Source organism: Panthera leo, chromosome C1 (assembly GCF_018350215.1).
Source record: "Panthera leo isolate Ple1 chromosome C1, P.leo_Ple1_pat1.1, whole genome shotgun sequence".
NCBI classification, from domain to species: Eukaryota; Metazoa; Chordata; class Mammalia; order Carnivora; family Felidae; genus Panthera; species Panthera leo.
In genome coordinates, this window is record NC_056686.1 from 194,833,828 (window position 1) to 194,848,687 (window position 14,860).

The window sequence follows — 14,860 nt, forward strand, 5'->3', positions numbered from 1 at the left end:
TTTTAGCCATTTTCATTGGTTTGCTAATGCAGCTTTCTGTTCTAAAATGATAAATCATCATTTGTTAAGAAATAGGTCTTTCTTCGGTAGCTAAGGCATATGTTTTCCATCCTTAATATAGACTCTTCTAGGATTTCCAATAGAAAAAGTGAGGGCTCCTAATGTTGTAAAACAAAGTCTTTTTTTCCTATGGTACAGGTAAGGTGCAGGCTCCTGGTGGATGATTTATACTTATTTGTGGACCAAAAATAGTGTTAAGGAAAGAGATTTGCATGTTCCATTTGCACGTGACACACAGTCACAGCTGAATACTATAACCCCAGAAAAAGTAACTCCTGAGGTGGCAGAATTTGAAATCTGTGTGAAGTGTGCAAAGAAAGTGCTTTAAGAACAGTTCACCTTTAAATTGCCTTTAAAAAGCCTACTGCTTTTATGCTGTGTCTACAGGGAGCCCCTGATTTTAATGTTTGAATGAAAGACACTTTTTTTTCACTTTTTTCTTTTACTTTCTCTTTTTTTCTTCTTTCTTTCTTTCTTTTTTTTCTTTCTTTCTTTCTTTTTTTCTTTGTCAACATGACAGTGACACACATGTTTTCATGAACAAGTTAATAGATTCTCTGGGTAAACCCATGATACACTCTGAAATCAAAAGATTTAGCAATCTACCTTTCAGTTTGCTGCAATTAATTGAAGAGCCCAAGGCTAGGTAAGCTGTAGTACTTAAATGTCAGCAGTTGGTTCAGGAGTTGTATTTACATAATCTGTTTACTAATTGCTTACTCGGTGCATTTTCATGATATTGACCGTGGAACCACCTGACTTTTGAGTTAGCTACTGATGAGCCTGAATGAAGGAAAAGCCACAACCAGTGAACGAGGAGACAAAGCAGTGAGGCTCCTTGATAAGGTTGCTAGTGAAAATGGCTGTACTGAGTGTCTCAGGATCCCCCAAATCATTGTCTCAACAATATTTGGACTTAAAACAAACATTTGCATATGGGAAGGGTTCACAGAAGGCCCTCTAATTGTGCAACCTGTGAATTTTGCAGCAGTAATTTTCCACTGTTTTTGACTTTTTCATGTTATTTAGATTGTATTTGATCCCCATTGTTGGAGCCATTAGTTGGCAGTTGTTTCTTTCAGAAAGTGCAATTCTCAGAAAGTCCAAGCATGTCTGTAACCAAAGAATGAATCAGAGAAATGATGTAGAAAAAAAGTCTCAAAATGCATTACAGAGGGCCATATTTATATTCAAAAAGTAAAGTTTATTTAAAGAAAAGAACTTATTGGAGCAAAGACCACTTGTTAAGAAACTCCGAATATTACACAGGTAACAACAAACATGATGGAAGATGTATAGATATGTATTTCATAGAAAGTATGTCAAGGAATTAATGTGTATATGAGTGTTTCTCTCTTTCCCTCCCTCCCTCCCTCTCTCTCTCCATTTATCTATCTTGAGAAATACTTACAGGTAACATGTACGATTAGCTAGCTAACATAGAATGCTTATTAAAATGTGACTAGCAATGGTGGAAAATTCCATGATAACAAAATTTCATGTTATGATACCTAATCATTATGGGATATCTTTGGAGACCGTAAAAAGTGACCCTGAATTTATCTCGATTAGATTTACATTTTTCTGGATACCTTCAGAGGCTTCAGAACTATAGGACATGGTCCAATGGGAGATGAGTGCAGAGGCTTATGCAAGAGCAAGAAGGGGGGCTATTTTCAAATATGGTTATTAAATATTCCAGCCACTTGAGATGCAAGTTGACTCCAGGTGGGTTATTCTACTAATGGAGAGTGTAAATTTGGCAGGGGTGGGTAATAGTTGTAAACAAAATCATAAAGTCTTTAATGAGTGAGCTAGTTTATCTTCATAGTTTGACAAAAGCCCTGTGTTTTGGATCTCTACTCATTTTTAATGTCCTTTCTGAAAATGTCCTCTTAAATTTTTATCTTCTCAACTCTTTCAATATCTAGTTCAAAATTCATTCGTGCTGAGAAGAGTTGCATATTTAAATTCTTACTAAAAGAATGGCTTCTGATTTCCTCCATGTTTATATAACCAGTTTGGTCTACATTAACTGATATGGCTAGAAAACTCAGCTGGACAAGTACTGGAGAGCCCAAAGCATGAAGGAAGGCATGAACCGATGACCTTCTTTATCATCATTATTAAAGTAATAATGGGTTATCAATTTAGTTCTGCAACCACTATGATTGGGAACATAAAAGACTGTGAGTAAGCCATGGGTAAATTCTAGTGGGAGCCTGGAAACACTTCTCTGCTCCAGGTACTGCCTCTTGACAAGTATGACTGTATCACAGTAACATTGTTTTCCACTGACCATGCCCGCTCACATTCTCCCTTAAGCATAGCACACAGCCTTTTTATTCATTCTCTTCTTTTTTTTTCCTCCTGCCTATCCAAATCTCTTCCACCCATACACTCCAGCCCCCGCCACACATACGTGAGATCTGATCACATTTGAAATCACATTCACTATAAATACCAGTTTAAAGGGGGAAAATTGGGTTTTTTGCAATGCCTCCTCTTTATTATATTGCACAATCTATTCAAAATCCTGGCCTGCATGAAAATTCAGTGTATGTAATCTCTGATTACTACTGGCTCTGGTAACTAATTGTTTCAAATAGGTTTCAGCAAAGTAATTTAATTAGAATTTGAATGAATGCTTATTTGAAGCCAAAATTCAGGCTTTATTTCTGAGAATCGTGCCATCCTTAATGATGGGGGAAAGTACATAATAAATGACCGTTGTGATGTTTCAAAACGCACTTGGTATTTTAAGATATTTGGGAGGTAGGCAGTGGTAGAGACGAAAGAAGAGTGATGGAGAAAACACCGAGTCTTTGTAACAATCTGAGGTTGGCCAAGGTTTCAGGATACACTTGGGGAGTTCACTGTGCTATCCTAGTTTATTGGGAAATTGTTTTCTTCATCACCCACCCTCACAAAAGTGTGTAGCAGAGGAGTTTAATCATTCTTTGCTGGCATGCTGCACTCTGACTCACAAGGGCTTCTTTAAATGCTAAGGTGTCTTCCTTACAACTCTTTCCTAGAACAAATTCCCAAAGTGTAATTCAGGTAACTTCCTCAGTAGAAGCTGATTTCCTGATCTTCATTCAGAGAAGTCTTACTTCTAGCAAGAGTCTCAGGTGAGGCTCTCATTTTACAATTTACTTTTATCTCCTCACTTAGACGCAGATCATATGATAGGATTTTTTCTGGTCTTTTTATTGCTGGTGTGAGCGAAGAGCTCCAACGCTGCTCAGAATTTCATTACTCTCTAGAATATATGTAAAGAAAATAATGGCCTTAGCAAAGCTAAATGGCTTTCCTCCCTCAGTTTTAGTTCTAGCTTTGTTACTGAAAAATGCCTATTGATGCTTGGAGTTTTGTCTTTGGGTATACACTGCAGTTTGCTTTTCCTACATCTCTAAAATTGTTGTAGCTAGTATAGTGGTTTTTAGTCCCTTCAGGCTTTTGAGTTAAAAATGATAAAGTCAATAAAATATGGTCTGCCAAGAATGGACAAGGTTTGGATGCCAGCTGATTACAAGAGAAGCTTCTAATCACAACATTTCTCGTATTTGTTGATGGAGATGGTGACACAATTTTTAGCAAAGGAAAGAAAATCAATGTTTTCACAGAAAAAAATTTCTCTCGGGACTTCTTGACATGGTTGTGACATGCAAAAATGATGGATGCCCATTCTGAAATATTTCAGTGACCAGACCTTTTATTTTCAATTAGATACTGTATTTTTGTTTTGTTTTGTTTTTGGTAAATCAAACACTGGGCTGCAAGTCAGGACTCTTGGGATCTTTTCTTGGTCTCACTGCAATTTTATGCATTTGGCACTTTATTGCATTCAGTTTAACAGTTTGTGGTACACTTTATTGTTTTGGGGTCTAATTATGCAGGAATTTTACATGCCCAACAATATTTAAAGCTCAATCAGGGTAGATCAGGTATCACAGTGCATTCATACTTTGGGAAAGATCTCTTTGGAACGGGGCCTGGAGAAGACACATGATAAAGATTATTGAATGAATTAAAGAATCAGAGGAAAAATGAAATTGGAATAGTAAGTGAATGAGCTCATTTATTAACTTGATGTGCCATGTAAAAATATCTACCATACGTAACCTCATATGGAATGGTAGATACAAATGAAAGACTATAAATTCTTTGCTGCCTCTTTACCTTTGAAACTCTGTCGTGATGTGATAAAACTCTCACCTTAGTGATTTTCTTGGCAAATAGAATGCTGAAGTGATATTCTTGGACTCCTTGGGATAGGCCATAAGAAACACTGTATATCCTGCCTGGTTCTCCTAGAACAGTCTTTCTTAGAGCTCAGTTTCCATGCCTAAACCATATGATGATACCATGTACTGGCTATTTTTGGTAGCCCCACCTGAGCCCCTAAGTAAAACACAGCTTCAATTTCTGGCTATATGTATTAGGATGGGTTCAATCAAGAGAGAAAAAAAAGAAAGAAAGACACACAAATATTTGAGCGGGGAAAGTTTAACCTAAAGAATTATAAATTATAACAAAAGACTAGAGTAATTAGAGGTTGATTTGTGTTAAGACAAAGAAGAATATATCAGAGACAACATATAATACATTAGATATATTATTGTGATATATAATAATAATAGCTAATAACTATTATATATCACATATTATTATATATCACATATTATATATCACAATAATATATGAATATTATATACATACATAAAAATATATAATTATTATTATTATTGTCACTAGGGCTGGGATAGAGAACCAAAAGTAGATCTAGCTCTCTCTTCCCCACCCCCACCGCTGGCCTGAGATCTCCAGACTTTGTTGGAGAAGGTTCAGCAATTGAATGGCAGAGAATTTCTGTAAATTGCTAAAAAATCTGTCCTCTAGGATGTCAGGGAAAACTTCACAGGGAAATAACTTGCCAGAAGTGCCCTGCTAAAAAAACTACTCAAGAGCTGTGCTGGGCAAAGCTAGTTCTCCTGGGTGCTGCTGACCACCATCTACTGCAAGAGCCAGATGTTGGAGGAGCTGTACACATTGTGAAAGTCTAGTGAGCAAGCTCACAGAAACTGGATGCAAAACCCCTTCCTCCTGCCATGTCTCTCCAGTGACTTCCACTGACAAAGCTTCAATGCTAGCTGGCAAACAAAAAATATTTAAAGGATCCAGATCCGATTTTGCAGAGCAGGCAAAAAGGGAGACTTGGGAACGGAGTCCATAAATTCGTAACTGGCCCACCATGCAAATGAGCAGTGTTGGTCATGCTGCCCAGTCAAGCGTTCACTTAGCTTCAGATTTGGCTGCTGTACGGGAGCCACTGCATCAGAAGCCAAAAATGAGAACCACCTGAGTCAATCTCCAGAACTACAAGACACTGAATTGTCATTTTATTCTACCAACCTACTATATGCTGGGATGGCTTTGGGACACAGCAACAGGTAACTGGACCATATATTATCAAGATACCCTAGTGACTTGTTTTATCTTTCATTTCTTTTCTGCCTTAAGGCAACATATAGACTTGGCAATTTTGAAATACTACTTTTTCCAAATCCTCAGATGTGGTTTAGAGATTTACTTTTCATAAATGGAAACAACAGCTTGAGAAAGATAATGCTGCTTATGCTGTAGAGCTGAACCATATGTATCGACGTCGTAATTTGGTGAACTTTTGGATGCCATGCTGAGGAAATGTTTCGTAGACAGAATTCCTCAAGGAGTGGTCCAATACTATATCTCATAAAGCACATTTATTATTTATAATGGATTGGAAAAGTCTCTATTTAGTGCACTGGTATCACCACATATTACAAAAATTAAAGTAGCAGCTATTAATAAAGTTATATTCCTACATCATATATAAGAAAGTTTTGCCAAGAAAGTAAGCTAAACACAGGAAAAGTATCCTCTACACTGTCTATACATCTGTAGAGATATACTGATAAGAACTCGCATGGGTCACATGAACACTCACTAGTAAGAACCATTGTGAAATAGTGTGCTGGAAAAACCTATGGAAGCTTCAGGATATAGGTTTAATCAGCACTGAGGATTCTACTCCTGGGAGATCACAAAACAACAGAATCATTGGAGTATCTATTTTTCTAGAAATATCTGACTTTTCCTGCCACAATGTTCAGAATCTTCACCAGGGCCAGAGAGTAAAGAGAGTGATGGTTTATCTCTGGTCATTATAACTAGTGAATTTAGTGGATTGTGTTTAGCATGCTTACACTGGTTTTCAGAATATGAATCCATAGAGTCCATAGGTTTCCACAGTGTCAGATGTTATGAAGAAAAGACCCTTAGGTGTCAGAGTTCAAATTCAGCTTTTGTTGTATGTTCAGTGATTGGGACATGATTTCCCTCCATTGAATCCCATGATTTCTCATCATAAAATCTATGCTCTTATCTGCTTCTACACCCATTTTCTCCTTGTATACTAGAGGAAACTGATTTCTCCAGTTGCATAGTGGGAGTGGGGTGGTGTTATTAACAATAGTTTAGCAAGTGGATGCTGGAACAACTGCAGGGAAACCAGAATGTATGGGCATCCTATTTTGATGTCATTATTTCTCACTTACTAAAAGACTATTTCCTGAGATAACTTCTCTCTCTCCTACAACATCAATCCTTACGCCTTCACACTCTATACTATTCCTATCATCATGAACACATGCTCTAGTACATTTCTCAACCTAAAAAAATTCTCCTTTCAGGTGAAATTCTAGATTATTTCTTAAAAATGATAACCCCCCCCCACACACACACACACAAATTTTCACTTCTTTGTTTCTCACTTTCTCTTAATCTACTGTTATATTGGTATTCATACCCATATCTCAACTAACATCCTTGTTAAAATGATTAATGACCTACCAGTTTGATACTTGTTGACATCACCCTGCTAGATTTTCAGCAATGATTCACACAGATGACTATTCCCTCCTTGAAACACTTCCCTCTTTCTGCTTTAGAGACAGCATGCTTTCTTATTTTTTCTACCTATCACCTTGCACCTTCTAAGTTTCCTTTGCTATCTTCTTTACTTAACTAATCATATTAAAATTACTCTAAGCTCAGTCCTGGCTTCAATTTCTTTTTGTATGATACCTCTGGCTAGGTGATCTCATTCATTTCTGTGACTTTCAAAATCATTTACATGTTAGTGACTCAGATTTATATTTCTTACCCAAACTTTTTCTGAGCTCTAAATTTATGTACTTGTCTAAATTTGAGTGGAATGCGTCAGAGGAATTTCCAAATTTGCACACTAAAAACAAGACACATCCATTTCATTCACACCCTACAAAATCTGATTATTCCCACTGTTTCTATATTTCAAATAAGTGGCACCATTAGTAATGTTAGAAAGTAGGATTGATTCTTGACCTTTCCCTTTTCGCCCCCCCCACATTTAATCTATCTATACCAGTTGTGCCTTCAAAGCACATGTCTGATCTGTGCATGTCTCTACTACCATCACCTGAGTTTAAGTCATCATCTATTGGTCGGCTCACAGGAATAGTTTCTTAGCTAATGTTTCTTCTTTTACTCATGCCTCCACCAGTCCATTCTCTACACTCAAGTCATACATAAGTATTAAAAAATGTATAGGAGGGGCACCAGGGTGGCTCAGTCAGTTGAGCATCTGACTCTTGATTTTGGCTCAGGTCATGATCTCATGGTTTGTGAGTTCAAGCCCCACGTCAGGCTCTGTGCTGTCAACGTTTAGGATTCTTTCTCTCTCTGCCTCTCCCCTGCTCATGCTCATACTGTTTCTCTCTCTCAAAATAAATAAATGAACATTACAAGATTTATTTGGAGATTGTGTCAAAATACTGCTTAAAACTCTTGAATGGTTTCCCATTGCTCTTAGAATAAGATCTAAATTTGTTGCCATGGTCTCCAAGGCTCTGAGTGATCTGTCCCCTGCTTCAACTTCCCTTCTCATCTTATACAACTTTGCCTCTTGTGATATTGTACCCTCCATTCTCATGGACTTCGACCAGTTCCTAAAGTGCTCTGTCCCCTTCACCAGCTCAGGGTATCCAATCCCATGAATACATGGTTTAATCTACCAGAGGTGCTATTTCTCAGGACTTTCTTGGATGAAGTCCTGAAAACTATCTAAATAACCATCAGAACAATTAAGTACATGATAGGCAATTCACACTATTAGTCAGTATTCAGCTGTTGTAAGGAGGAGGTACAATTTTGTATACTCTATGGAAAAATCTCTAATCACATTGTTAAGTTTAAAAAGTAGGTTGTTTCTAATTAAAAAAAAATACATGCTCCCAATGTTTATTGTGGCATTGTTTACAATAGCCAAGATATGGAAACAAGTCAAATGTTTGTAATTAGATGAATGGATAAAAGAAGATGTGGTGTACACAGACACACACAGACACACACACACACACACACACACACACACACACACAGTGGGGTATTACTCAGCCATAAAAAATGAGGAGGTCTTGCCACTTGTCATTTGCAACATGGTTGCCAGAGTGGTAGGAGGTAGGGGGATGGGCAACATGGGTGAAGGGGAATGGGAGATACAGACTTCTAGTTATGGAAACAATAAGTCACAGGGATGAAAGGTAGAGCATAGAAAATATAGTCAATTGACTCATAATAACATTGTATGGTGGTAGATGGTAGCTACACTTGTGGTGAGCATAGCATAATGTATAGATTTGTCAAATCACAATGTTGTGTAATTGAAACTAATGTAATATTGTTTGTATGTCAATTGTATCCCAATTGGAAAAAAAAAGATGCAGTATTGCTGTGGACCCTAACCCACCTAATCCAATATGACTGGTTTGCTTTTAAGAAGAGGAGAAATGACATGGCAATGGAGACACACAGGGAAGAGATACATAGACATTTGACAACAGACACATAGATTAGAATGAGCATCTATAAGCCAAAGAATGCCAAAGGTTGCCAGAAAACACTGGAATTTAGAAGAGACAAGAAAACATTCTTTTTTATGGATTTCAGAAGGAGGCCCTGCCATCACCTTAACTTCAGACTTCTAGACTCCAGAACTATGAGACAATGAATTTCTATTGTTTCAAGCCAGAAATATAATAACAATAAATAAATAAAAAGTAGGTTGTTTCAACTTTCTGTGAATCTATGGTTATTTCAAAATAATTTAAAGAATAGATTACAGAAAATTTATAAAACAAGTATATGTATAAAATACATTAAAATGTGAAAGTATGTATAAGACATTAATAAGTACAAAATGTGTTTTTATGTATATTTTTAAAGGCAGAAAAACAGCATGAAAAACTCCAAACCAATTTGCCAATAGAAATTACTGCCTTAGTATTACACAACAGTGTATAATTCAAGAATAGCTTGCACTTTTTATACTATATGCATTTGTTGTTATTATTTTTTTCTATAAGAATGCATCCCACAGAGGGTAGAGTTGACCCAGTTTGCAAAGTCTTTGCTTAAAGAAAGCTTGCTTGTGCCTTGCCTAGTTTTATGATTTTCTAGTATATCATGCACTAAATGTAAATGAAAACTGAAATCAATAATTCGATAACTAATATTAATAATTAGTGATATTAATAATAATTAATGGAACTTTCTATAAAAAGACTAGTGATTTCAAGATCTTGAGTTGTTAATTATCATTCTATTAATGATTTTAATGAAAATAAAACTGAGTGTATAGAGACATCTTTATCAATGAAAAAACTATTACCAAGTTACTATTGATATGTATCCTATACAAACACTTATAATGTATTATGTATTTTTAAGGGTGCCTGGGTAGTTCAGTTGGTTAAGTGTCCAATACATGTGATTTCTGCTCAGGCTATGATCTCCCAGTTTGTGAGACAGAACCCCATGTTGGGCTGTATGCTAACATCAAGAAGCATGCTTGGGATTCTCTCTCTCCCTCTCTCTCTGCCTCTCCCTTGTTCACGCCAGCTCTCTCTCTCTCTCTCTCTCTCAAAATAAATAAATAAACTTAAAAATATATATTATATGTTTTTTGAACTAAAATCACAGATTCTCTGAATTTACCTTAAATTTTGCTAAAAATTATATTTTTTTCTTGCCATCAGGTATAAAACATAAGGTTGTATCTTGTCTACTAAAAATGACATGCATTGTAACTTAGGAAAATAGATTCTAGTATAACTGAATATTTTTCCTTGAATAACTGAAAATCTCTTTTAATCAGTCTCATCTATAAAGTCTGAGGATTATACTAGAAAGCATTTTATAACTCGGTTACCTGGAACTCTGCAAACATTTATTTAAAAAGAAAAAGAAAATAAGTTTGAAAAATCCCAGTTTTACCTGTTTTGCATTTTTGTTTTTGTTCAGAGAATTTTCCCAAATATTTGATGATCTAATTTTCAATATTAATCTCCAAGAGATGAGAAATGGGCAAATTATACAAGTATTTCTTTAAATGCATTTGTTTCCAGAACTCAGATATTTCCTTTGGAATGGACTAAATGATATCAACATTCCCTTTCAGCCATAATTGTCTATGCATCAGGGGTATGTTGTCATGTTATGTTAGGGATGTGTGCCTTTCTCCTTCTATCCCTTCACTTGCCATCTTTATTAACCTAACAATAATTTCAATACAAAATGCATTTCTCAGTAAAAAAGGGCTTATAAAGATGGCATGCAGATAGGAACTCAGTGCTCTCTAATGCTGTATCTCATCACAGTGTGTGTATATTCAGATTGGGTTCGTACCATCAAATACAAGAACAGAGCCTCATCCTTGTACATGAGGGGACGTGGACTAGACAATCCCTTACTTTTCTATTTAGATGACCTGGAAATCACATGCAAGCCAAATTTGTTAATGGTTTGCTGTAGAATATAAGAGAAAATCACTGGAATTAAAGAGAAATTTGTGTGTTATATGTCTCTTTTCGTATTTATTTAAATTGTGATGAAATGTGGAGCACAAAATTCACCATTTTAATCATTTCTAAGTGTACAGCTCAGTGGCATTAAGTGCATTCATACTGTTGTGCAACCATCACCAATATCCATCTCCAGAACTCATCATCTTGAGAAACTGAAACTCTGTACCTGTTAATCAATAACTTCTCATTAAGCCGTCTTTCCAGCCCCTGACAAACACCGTTGTACTTTGGAGACAGATTTTAGTTCAGCTCCACATATGGCCATTTACTTCATTGTTTGACCTTACAAATATTATTTCTTTGTCTGTTTTCCTTTTTTTTTTAATTTTTAAAAATTTTAATTTTTTTTTTTTTTTACATTTATTTATTTTGAGGAAGAGAGAGAAAGAGTGAGAGCAGGGGAGGAGCAGAGAGTGAGGGAGATACAGAATCCCAAGCAGGCTCTTCCCTGTCAGCACAGAGTCCAAAGTGGGGTTCAAACTCACAAACTGCAACATCATGATCTAAGCCGAAGTTAGACACTTAGCCAATTGAGCCACCCAGGTGCAACCTCTTTCTTCTTCTTCTTTTTTTTTTTTTTTTAAATATATATAGAGAGAGTGAGATGAGAGAAAGGTGAGGGTGAGAGAAAGAGTCTTAAGCAGATTCCATACTCAGCACAGAGTCCAGTGCAGGGCTCAATTCCATGACTCTGGGTTCATGACCTGAGCTGAAATTAAGAGTCTGACACTCAACCGACTGAGCCACCCAGGAGCCCCTCCCATTTCATTTTTATAAAATGAGAATAAAAGTATCCACACTTTAAAAAAAAATCATCTGCTGGGCACCTAGGTGGCTCAGTTGGTAAGCATCCGACTTCAGCTCAGGTCATGATCTCATAGTTTGTGGGTTCAAGCCCTGCATCTGGCTTTGTGCTGACAGCTCAGAGCCTGGAGCCTGCTTTGATTCTGTGTCTCCCTCTCTCTCTGCCCCTCCCTCTCTCTCTCTCTCTCTCTCTCTCTCTCTCTCTCTCTCTCTCTCTCAAGAATAAACATTTAAAAACATTTTTAAAAATAAGTTAAAAATAAATTTAAAAACATCTGCTATGTGTAGACAATCAAGTTGTCATTGGAGGATCTATCTATCGATAGATCTGTCGATCTGCCTACCTACCTGTCTATCCTCTATCATCCACATTTATAGGTGCAATATACATTTATACATACACACACATATATACACATACATACACATAGTTCTATGAAGTACATTAATTTCTTCAAACTAAAGAAAATAATTATTTCTCTTGATATCATTCACAGTAGTTTTTTTACTCAAATATCTGAAATTCTGGGAAATCCCTACAGCCAAGGGCCTAGAAGCAGGAGCTGCTTTTATTTAATAATTTGGTCACTTTCTTAGTTAATCTTTTCTTAAATGGGAGAGTTATAGCCAAGAGTCCTTAAACTATTTTTCTCATGTGTATGCTTTATTCCTTTTTTTTTTTTTTTTTTTTTTTTACTCTAGGGGATCTGTTAACTATTAACCTGTGATTTTTTTTTTTTGAGCTATGTTTTTTGAGGCTGACAAGACAACTTTTGAAAGTAAAAGCTGATGTGGTGCCTCAAATATCAGCTATAAACTACATAACTAAAGACCACTGAACGGGTTTGAGTTTTTATAAGACACTTAAAAAACAATTCTCTTTTTTTTACATGTACTGTGCTTGCTGAAATCTCTAAGACCCAACTCCTGTTAAATACAGTCAGAGCAGTCTTGTCCATCTGTTTTCAGCAGAGCTGCAAAAGACCAAATATTTTGACTTTTAGAAAATTTTCCAAGTTCAAATGTTTCTCTCTATATAATTGAAATTGATATTTAGTTATTGAAGTTACATGTCTTCAAAAATCCCAGTGTTTTATCAAGATATTTCCTAATTTGTGGCTGAAGATTATATCTTATAAAATCAAGAAAGGAAATATATGTTGCCATAAAAATCATAAATATTTATGTCTTATCTACTATGATGAGTAACCATTTCTCCCACTTCCTTTTTACTATGAATGGAATTGTTAATTTCCTCATAAATCTTCACTTATTTTACATAATTTCATACTTACCTTTCTGAAATGGAATAGCCAAAGCATTGGGAATGAAATGGAAACCAAAACTTTACTATATAGTTTTATTTGGGAAAGGAGATGATATAGTTAATTTTGTTTATCCCAAAGCTACTTCTGTATCTTTAACTTTCTAAAGTCAAATAATATATTACATTTTATTTGTAAAAACATTTGACTTTTTCATAACTTTTTAAATATTAAGAAGAGAGATTTTCCACAATAGGATACCAAGTGCCTTTCAAAGTTAATTTTAAAGTTTCATACATAAGTGAGTAGGAGCCATTCCTTAAATGTATTACAAGGTTATTTTCACTAATAGCTTTTTTTTTCTTCATGGATTGAACATTTTCCCCTTGAACAGGACTTCCCAGAGAGAGCAGAACTTGAACTTGGTATTTTTGTGTATGTAGCAGGTCTCCAGGCAAGAGCACCAATCAGAAGAAGCTAGATCATGGATAATAACAAACTATCATGAAATCTCAATGACCTAATGAAAATTTATTTGTTACTCATACTCCATATCCACTGCAGGTCTGTAGAGGGTCTCCACTCATTATAGCCCTTCAGGGATCCAGGATAATGGAACATCCACTATCTTGAACATTGCCACTGGGATAGAAATCTCTAGAGAGTATCACGTTAACAATTATGTGTGCTGGCATGGAAGTGATACATGCCACTTCTGTTTACAAGTCATTGGCCAGAGCTAGTCACACAGGGAATGCCTTGTCTTCTAATCACAAAGGACAGGGAAATGCAATCCCAACACAAGATGGGAGAGTGAAGATACAGAAATAGTGAGTGAACAGCAGTAATGACTACCTCAGTTTTTGTGACCAGGTGCTCCAAAGAGCAGAAAAAGTATGTTTTCATTATTTTTTTTTCCATATGTGCTCTTTCCTTCTGTACCCTGAAGCAAACAGCAGACGCTGACAGTTGGTGGGAGAAGAGGCATGTGAGGGAAGGACTGTTTCTTGCCTAAGGGTTCATGTAATCATGCCAACATTGAGGTACACTGACACTATACCAGAATGAATAGCTATAAAAATATTTTCTTCATTGTTTTAATATTGGTTATAATAGGGTTTATCTCCATTGCTCTGTTCCTCATTTATATCCATAATACAGCCTCCAAGTTGTTTGGAAGTATCAACTATTATAGAATGTTAAGGAAAATGGAAGAATTACAATACACAAAGGAATCCACTGTATATGACCTTCCCCCGCGTAGTCCAAGAGAAAAGTACCAAGAGACAGTGTTATGATGACAAATGTTTAACAACTGATTTCCAAATAAGGAAGCCCAGATTTGTTGGGCTCATCCATATCCGTGGTTCAAATCCTCCCACTGTGACTGGTGTTAACTTACCACTGTGCTATCACTGAATGGGTGTTGGGAAGAGACACTCGCAACCAACAGGCTTTGACCAGATAATAAGTCAGGTCCGTCACCGCACTGTGAGAAGTAACTTTTCATGAGTTGTTCTTAGTATGTACCCATGTTTCCAAAACTACTCTCCCTTTTTTGTCTCTATCTGCACACACACAAGCACATCCCTCACAAGGACAAAACAACTCGTAAACTTTCCCGCTCACACACAGACTCCTAATAAGAGAAACTTAAAATGTGTTGTTATTTTTAAAGCCATCTCTTAAACACTGTGTTAGTGTTTTGCTTTCTATCCTGAAAAATGATAATTCCACCCACCCTGGAACTCACGCTCTCCCTTCAGATTGACCTGGAATAACGAA